The sequence below is a fragment of the Crocodylus porosus genome, unplaced genomic scaffold (genome assembly GCF_001723895.1).
Source record: "Crocodylus porosus isolate Cpor-Errol unplaced genomic scaffold, CroPor_comp1, whole genome shotgun sequence".
NCBI classification, from domain to species: domain Eukaryota; kingdom Metazoa; phylum Chordata; order Crocodylia; family Crocodylidae; genus Crocodylus; species Crocodylus porosus.
Window position 1 is genome coordinate 6992434 of NW_017728936.1, and position 9038 is coordinate 7001471.

Genomic DNA, 9038 nt, shown 5'->3' on the forward strand with positions numbered 1-9038 from the left:
GCCAGTGGCAGAGCACAAAAATAGCACCCAGGTGTCCTGACTCTTAGTCTCATACTCTGTCCAGCAGAATGCAATTGTCCCTCTTATACAGGCCTGTGCAATCCAGAAGGAAGCTGACTGACAGGTGAATCTGCCTTAATATAATTTGAACAGAATACGCTCTGGTGAGAATTTGGAATGGCACTGTCATAAAAGACTGAGCCATGGGAGTGTTAAAACGCAACACAACATTCAGTCCAAAAATGGTGGGAGGTAAAAAAGAAGGGACACAATGAAACTTTCAGCAACACTTTAGAAACTTGAGGACTGATGCAAGACGATGGGATTTGTTTTTACCAGCTGCCCCTAGAAATGACTATTTCATTCTACGCATCAGCACCACTTTTCAGAAGCTCTCTGAGATGCTGCTGTGCTCACATTGATCAGACATGGTTTGAAAGTGCAGACTGAAAGCAATTCCAATACAGGCTGTTTCTTGGGGGGGGGTACAGAGTCAGATGTTGCTCATTTGCACTCGACAGACAGAAAAGTCTGTTCTCACTCCTCCCCTTTTTGCAGCTAAGCTTAAAGAATACAAAACACCCTTGTATTAAGCTCTCATTACTACCAAGACTTCATTAATTCCACAAATTGTACTACAGGACATTTACTAGTACCATATGAAGCATCATCATAAACTAATCTAAACCACTCTCATCAAAATCAACAACGTAGAGCTTGGAATAAAATATCCTTGGATTTTAAAAACCATGCCTGTCCTTGCTCATCTGCCAATTATTGTTAGTACACGTTAACAAGGTTCCATACGTACAAGTTCAGCTTTGCACAATTCCACCTATTTGCTTATCTTGAGGGTTTGTCTGTGTTGGGGCAGATTAGGAAAATTTCACGTGTGTTTTTGTTACCATCTTCCTCACAGAAAAAGATGTGGACAGGCAAGAAGATTTTGCACAACCAGAATTTTCTGTAGTGGTTCTTTAATCTTTTATTATAAAATAATCAGATTCACTGGGTCATCAGTTCCAACCTGGCGCGTTTGTTTCATGTCACTGAATTGCATCCTGCGTAAACCTAATTATTCCTGTCATTCACGGTCATTTGTTTGCTTCCACGTTCCCTACCTTCAGTACGCACCGTATAAATACGCAGTCTAATTTGCACCTATGATTTCCTTAATCAATACATAAATTATTGAAACCAAGAGAGAAAAATCTCATCCGCCTTCCAGGGCTCATAAAACTGAAGCTGTAACAGAGAAAAGTGGATTCGAGGAACACCAAATTCTTACAACAGTCCGAAGTTTGAAATCCTTTCACTCCTAGCATTGCACTTCCCAGCCTCACCTTTTCCTGCTTCTCTAAAGAGAGGCCAAACCTTGTGGAGGGGGCAGACAGGGAGGAGTAGCACTTTCCTCCTTGTTTCAAATATCCTTCCTCCTGCCCCCTCCTTGAGTAACTTTAAAGTAGAAGCTCCCCAGAAAGGATGGGGAGTCTCTCCCTGTAGGCAGAGACTGGATGCTGGTTTCCTGTGTGTTAATACCAAAGAATATGTGCATCCAGTGTGCTCAGCCCACTGGCATGAGAGCCAGACCTGGAGATCATCTCCCATCTCCGCACCCCCAACCTCCTCCCTCCCCGCCCCCCAAACCTTTTCCCCTAATGTGTGTAGTTGTTGAGATCTCTGCTCCCTCCTCCCCCACCCCCCCATTTGAACCTTCTTGGGCTGGCACTACGCTAGAGTAAGGTGGCATGCCCGCTGGAGTCGTCGTGGTCCACGCTGTTGAGAATAGCTGTCTGGTCTTCAGGAAGCTGCCGATGACAGAGGTCATCTTTCAGCGCTGAGAGGCGGGCGAAAGGGTCCTGACGAGGGTGTCTCTTCTTCTTGCGGAGGCAGACAGCTTCGTCAGGCCACAGTACCTGAGAGTTGGGAAGTTGCTGAACCTGGGAGGCAGAACCATCTGGGGAGGGGGAAGGAGAGAGGAGGGAGACGGACAAGTAATTAGCCACTTTCATTTCTTCAGGGTACCACGAGCAGGCGTGGCATTTTCAAGAGCTTGCAAAAAAAGTCACGTGGAATTCAGTCCTAGCTTGGGCCGAGAAGCTTGCGCCCCAACTAGGATAACATCCCAGCCAGGTGACTTGGCTGGGGAGGGGGTTAATAAAAAGGAGGCCCCGTGAAAGAAGGAGGATTTTTGAAGGAACTCATTCAAAGGACTTGAAGACAAGGTTGCTCCAATGGCAAGGGGGCATGGAGGGAGGGAGGAGAAGACAGAAGAAAGAGTCAGGAGAGAAGTGAGGAGAACACAGGAAGCTAGTTGGGATGCAGGGAGAAATGAAAGCAGAGATGCAAGTAAGGGGGGTGGGGAGCAGAATTAAGGCAAGGATCAGGAGTTTAAAACTTACAGGTCAAAGCAGGCCTCTGAAGGGGCTGGAGAGGGGTCATTTCAAGACTCCCCAGCTGGGCAACTCTAAGCACTCCGGGCTATAAGGGAAGTTACTGCTTTCCATTTTTGGGTTAAGGTCAGGGAACCATTGCAACAAAAACTAGGAGTCTTCATTTTGACAAACCAAAGACGCAGGGGAACCCCAGCCGCCTAATGGAAAGAGCCCGATTCCTCGGAAAGGGACTGCGGAGCAGGGAAATAAAACACATTTCCTACATGAGCTCGGGTAGAGACCGGACGCTGGAATGAACTCCCGTTCAAGTCCAGACTAACGAGCAGGATGGGGAGTCTAGTGGAGAGTCTTGAGATCCTCACACTCACTGGATTGTTTTTTGGATTTCGAGGAGCCCTTGGATGACTTTTTGGGCTTCTTTATCCGCTGGTATTTCAGAGCTTCGAGCCTCTCAGGTGCAGCAGCATTCTGGGATGGAGATGGACGTTTTCTAGAAAGGAAAAGCAGACATGCGCCATCAATGGCTCTCTGCCACACTCTGGCCAAAAGAGCTGTCCCAGGGAAGAAGGTGGCCAATCTCCGCCAACTCTGCCATGGAAAAGGAAAAAGTGAGAAGCCCTGGGCTGATGAAGCAAGTTCAGCTGGATGTGCCGAAGTGGAACACGATGCTGAAGGAAATATAACGCCCTTGTATTGTACTCATCATCTCATGGACAGCTACAGTCCACCGCCCCCCACCCAACTGTTGCCCTCCCTCTCAAACCCTTGGTGAGCATACTTCAGGCAGAAACAGGCAAAGGTTACAGAGAGGTGTTGGACTCCAGCCCTGGCTGCTCCTGTGGACAGAATCAAATGCTTACTGATAGCCAAGCTGCAGAGGAATTCAAAGAGCCATGCTAAAAAAACAACCGGCACCAAGGCTCAGGTCTTAAAATCATTTGTTTCTGTAACTGTAAAACCATTAAAATGAGCGTAGGGGGCAGATTCTATGTCCGACAAGGCACTTCCGGGAATTGATAGCAAATCCCTTTAAATGAAAGGAAAGAAAAAGGCACAAGGAAGCAGGACAGCAGCATCCACATGTGCAGAACGGTGCACACTCCAGCTCTGGCGACAGTAGCCCAACAAACAGAACACAAGCAGAAGTCCTTCCCTTCCCCAACCCCTCAGCAAAAACAGGGACTGTACAGCAAAGACCCACGAAGACTTTGCAAACTAACACAGCTGGAGCTGGCTAGCTGGTGCTCTACTCCGTGAGCGCACAGCCATGAACAGCAACAGAAAGCCGGTAGTACGGGAGCTTCTTACACCACGTCTGGTTTCTTAACCCTTAGACGTTGGCATTCCTTGCTCAATAGGACAGGATGCACCATGCCTTCGGTATTAAAGCGTTTACAAGATGCGATTTCTGGGGCTATGGCTGGAGAATCTGTGGTTTCCCAACATATGATCTTCCTTCAAGGGTTCATTAACATTTGCTTTCAACAGCCCATTTCATTAACTTCTTCCCTGACTGGATTATTCTTTTACCAAAGGGTGTAAGAGGTCGAAGGCCAGCACTTATCCCCACTATTGAATACCTACATGGACTTCCTTTCCCAAGTGTGATCCTATTCCATCCTCGACCCCGAAAAATCAGTTAATGCAAAAGTCTTCCTATCCGCCCCCTATCTTCTGTTTCTGTGGCTTTCTCTTAAGGCAAACACATTGGTATGTCACAACAGTAGGTTCACTGATGCTTTCTCCCCCAGGGACACGAGCAGTGTGGCATTGGATCAAATAGGTGACATGGGATCAGGCCCTAAGTATTTTCTTTCAACTGGTCGGTAGCTTTTACTTGCCTGTCTTTGCCTGTATAGATACTGGATACTACAACTTGCAGAGGGGAAAGAAGGGGTCTGTGCATTTAGGAAAACCTACACCTGGGACAAAGTCATTACTGTGCAACTATGGATCAGCTTTCCATGATGCTTCCACCCATTCTGCTGTCTTTCTTGTTCCTTCCTCCTTCCGACTCTGCTTTCATTTCTCTCAAAAGTGCAAAGCTGGCGCTCACAAGGGTAAAAAGGACTTTGCTAGGGCCAGATACCCATGTGAAGTGCTCTCCCAGAGCCTTCACACAGTTCTGCTCACACCTCCCTTTTGTCCTGCAGCTCTCTCAATCCTTGATGAACTGTGCTCTGCTGGGCTTAATGCCCATGCATGCAATACGCCTGGTGATGTGAGCATGTGCCCCTACACAACTAAGCCAACGGCCACCCAAGAGCGTTCATTGTGACAAAACCAGTATTTGGACCCAGGTTTCCACAGCTTAAAGGACTGAGAGCTCAGCCATTGAGCCACCCATATATTCCCCGTCTTTATATCTCACTTTTTAAAGTAGGAGAGTACATTTGTTTGGTCTCCTAACACAGTCACAAGAGACTTTTTACAGGGGGTGGTTAACAGCGTTTTCATAACTTACAAGCTCTTGGCAGGACCAGTAAATGTCAGCTATTTCCCACCCCCTGATAAACTAGGGGTAAAAGCTGTGAACCAACCAAAAGTCAGTTGTTCCTTATCTCCTGGAAAACACACAAGGGTAACCAAACTTCACTGACAGCTACAAGAGAAAGAGGAAAAGTAGAATCACAATTCTTCCCTGGGCAGTTGTTTCAAAGAATTAGATACCAGCAAGCAACATGGCATTTGAGCCTCCCACCCACCAACACAAGTGGATTAAAGGATCAGGGACTGAACTCACAGAGCAGGAATGGGGTCTCTATCCGCCAGATACTGTGCACAATCAGAAACGTTCCCCTAAAAGCATTCATCTGAACCCAAGGAGAAGGAGTAACTCATCTTCTGCACACAGTTTGTTTTTCTGCATTTTAGGTTATCCAACAGCAGTCCAGCTTTCTGGGATTTCCATTCCCTCCCATTTTCAACAGGGGCAGAAACTGAGATGGGACCAATAAGCTTGGCATTGATGGGAGAAACTGTGCTTAAACTGAGGTGAGATTTTTTTTTTTTTTTATGTGCCTGCTGCATTGCAATCTATGGTAAAAAAAAGTGGGGGTTACTTTACTTTTTTCTACATAAGGATGCCACTGCAGACAAGAGATGGAAACAATAAACATGGTGGGGCTGAAACAACAGAAGCATAAAAACTTCCAACAAAGACACTGGTTATGCTGACTGTTATATTTCTCACAGAAATGGAGCCTTTTGCTGGGAAAATGGAGACGGACCTAAAACGTTTGCAGGTTTGCCTACAAGTCCGCAGGGAATCTGCCTCTGCATCATCAATGACCCCAAACCGAAGGGGGTCTCCATCAGTCACTGCGTCATTTGGAGATAAGTCCCAAATGAAAAGGGAACTTCCTGTTCCAGCTGGAATGTGCATTGAGACACTAGTCTCTGACCCAAAAGAGCAGCAAAAGGATGAATTGCCTTACCTTTTTTTTCTTTTAGAGACCGCGAGGGAAAAAAGATAACTACAAGACTCACATTGAGGTTAAGTGGCTGGAATTTAACCATGAATTTAAGATGAATTCAAAACCACAAGGTTCCCAGAAAAGCCCAAGGATTTGCAAAACCCCTGAAGGCTACTATCTGGGTGTAAGCAGATCAGTCTAGTGCTAAACTGGTCTGGGGAGGATTGAGAAAAGCAGGAATTGGACAAAAATCTTGGATAGGAATTTCTACTCTGGCACTCTAGGGACTCAGCCAAAATACTTTAAGCTCAATTTCCCCAGCTGTAAAAGGAAGATAAACCTCTCACCTGGAGTTTTCAAAGTTAAAAGGAGTTAAGGTGTGGGAACTTTCTTTGCTTCCATAATTTTTACTTTGTAGCACTTCATTGTAGCCAATATTTGTGCTGGGAGATAACTTCCTGAATATTTAACAGATTTAGACCCTGGGCTTCCCATTGCAAGGCAGCGTCCCTCTTTAATGACTGGTGCAAAGTCCACAGTACGGTGGTGACATTTTAAACAGAGAATCCCCTAAGGGCTTCTGTTGCAGTAGATGCTTAGCCAGAGAACTACAGGTCAGTGGCTTAGAAAGCTTTCAAATACTCTTCGGTAACTTGTAAAGCTTACTGATTCTGAAAACGGCACTGGCAGTACACAGAACATCCTGAATAATTTGATTAAGCAGCTGGGACCCAGCAGATGCAACTGAATCATAAGACATAAGGTATAAGAGATCCCCTTTCATGTTCACCACTCATACGGACATCAAGGCTTGAATAAAGTTCAGAGAAAAAGATCTTCAATCCCATTTAAGATGGAAGAGTTGAAATGCCCCAGGAAGCAGGTGGCTTCCACTCAGCAGAAGACAAAGCCCCTTTTTAAATGAGCTGCTTCTCCTACTTGTTGGAGGCATCTAAGAATTTCATCTTCCTAGCTAGATCCAGGATGTGTAAGAAGGAAGGGCCTATGGTTAAATTCTGTCTTTTAACACCACTTTCTGCAAAGCAAAAATATTTTCCAGCTGGAGGTAGCAGATCCAAGTTAAAGCTTGACTTTAAAAAGGCAGAGGTTCAGTGTATTTATCCCTCTTTAGTCTTCCCTATGATTCATATTGTGCCACTGAAGGATTACTAGCTGAGGCCACTCTGATGGTTGCCATCTTCTGCACCAAACATGCACACATGCTACCACCACTCCCCCTGCCCCACTTTCCCCATTTTTAATGTGCAGTTACTAAACTTTCCTTCTTGGATACAACCTGCATGCGGGCCAACACTGAATTTCTCTAGCTAGAGCTGCCAATTTAAGTCAGGCCTGACCAACAGCAGCTTTTCTTATACCAGCCCTGGTCTGCCCTTCTGCTCTGCCAGGGCCGATAACACAGTTTCTGCTCTTTGTGCCCTGCATCTCTGAGCCGCTCTGCCAAGACTCCTCTGTCCTGACCCACAGCACTCCTGCTCTTGAACTGCTACCACACGGCTTTTCCAATACCACTCAGCCTTGACTTGCAGTAGCCCCTGTTATTTCAGCCAGGGGCCTTTTGCAGGAAGGTACTACCACCTGTGACAATGTTATGAAATTAGGCAAATACCCGCTAGAGATCAGGATGCAACGGCATCCCATTTGTTTCCATTTGTTCTCTAGAACAGGACTTGCAGCCACGTTTTCAGAGATCAGCAGCAGGTGCATTAAACCCATGTATCACTGTCACAGAGACAATGAGTAGCTGCTGGAGGAGGACATGACATCTGCTCACCAACAAAATTACATCCTTTCCACCCACTCTTTCTTTCTTCCCCAAATGCAAGTGTTTCTGTTGTAATTTGTTACCAAACCCAACGAAACATTGCCCATTGACCCTGTCCTAGGACAGTGTTTCAGGCAGTTGCCTATGCACAAAGAGCACAACGAACACCAATGGGTTCAGAGAAGCAGAGGAGCTCATTCACCCGGGAGTACTGAGGGCACAGTAAAGAAAGGGAACTTTAAAAAATGCAGGTGGCTTTCTGAAGTGAGCTTCCCTTGAAACGCTATAAAGCATCAGGGTTGGATCAAGAGGACCAATGGATTAATTCTTTGAGTCTTCAACTTAACAGCACCTCCAAATGAGCAAGGACCAGAATCATATGGACCAAAAGTTACTGAAGACACCTCAACACGATTGAGGGACCTCACAGGGTAGCCAGCACCTGACAAAGGGAAGGGAAATACCTAGAAGAGAAGAGTTACAAAGGTCGCATGCCCCGCCATTCCTCCTTGGGGGAAGCTGAAACAAGTCTCCGATACTTGTACCACGGAAAAGCTACAGGACCAGGTCCTCTAGCCCCGTCCAACAAAGAATCTCCCTCTTACTCTTCAAACTTCTTTCCAGGAAGGGGTCAGGAAGAGCAGGGGACGAAGCCTAGGGAAGTGCTGCTGATCTTTTACCCCAGAGTGGCAAGCCAAGGGAGAAGAGCCAGTAAGACCCTAGGGCGTACTGTACAAGGTCTCAGAGAAAGGTCTCTCCACAACACACGCATTACCTGCCCCTCTCCTCTTGCACCAAATGTACAGAGAACTTCAGAAACAGCTTAGAGACCTAAGCATCAGGTGCATCCTAGAGCCTGCAGGTCCAGTCCTAGCCAGGTTTGCTCAACCCCTCATCCTTCTGAAATTATGAAGCGAACGATCTACATGGTTTTATCTTTCTTGTAAGCCGAGGTCTCTTGCATGCTGCATGGACGCTCAAGTTCCCGTGAGACGCTTGTCACAAGAGTAGGACTCTCCCCTTCCCCTCCTCTCTTGGGTGCAACTGGCTGTTACCTCCACCCTAGAGGAGACTGTAAATTTGCAACTTGGAATCAGGCTGGGGTCCTTCTGAAGGAAAGATGCTAGAGAAACATAGCAGTCATATGCCCTTTCCCCACAGCACAGAGCTGCTGCTCAGGCACCGCTGCCGCAATGAGATAAGGAGCTGAGAATAGCGGGGAGCACACTGGAGAATGGCATCCCTTCTACAGGTCTTCAGACAACACAGGTCATCTACACCACAGACTTCACCATGCTGACAGGAGAGGACCAAGGGAGAGGAAAAGAGGGTGGGAGAGGAGGAGGTCGAGGGGGATTTAGAGGATTTAAAAAAAAAAAAAAAAAAAAAAAAAAAAAAAGAAAAGAAAAAAAGAAGATAAAAATCAGGAGTGAGAAAAAC

At 46.4% G+C, this 9038-nt stretch overlaps 1 long non-coding RNA gene across 1 annotated transcript; it reads right to left on the reverse strand.

Annotated features, from left to right (window-relative positions):
* Positions 1–480: 480 nt before the first annotated feature.
* On the reverse strand, positions 481–5834 carry LOC109318020. The gene is made up of 2 exons (XR_002103166.1): positions 2765–5834; positions 481–1957 (listed from the first exon to the last, which is right to left on the reverse strand). It is a non-coding gene; the product is annotated as an uncharacterized LOC109318020 (long non-coding RNA).
* Between the last annotated feature and the right edge of the window lie 3204 nt (positions 5835–9038).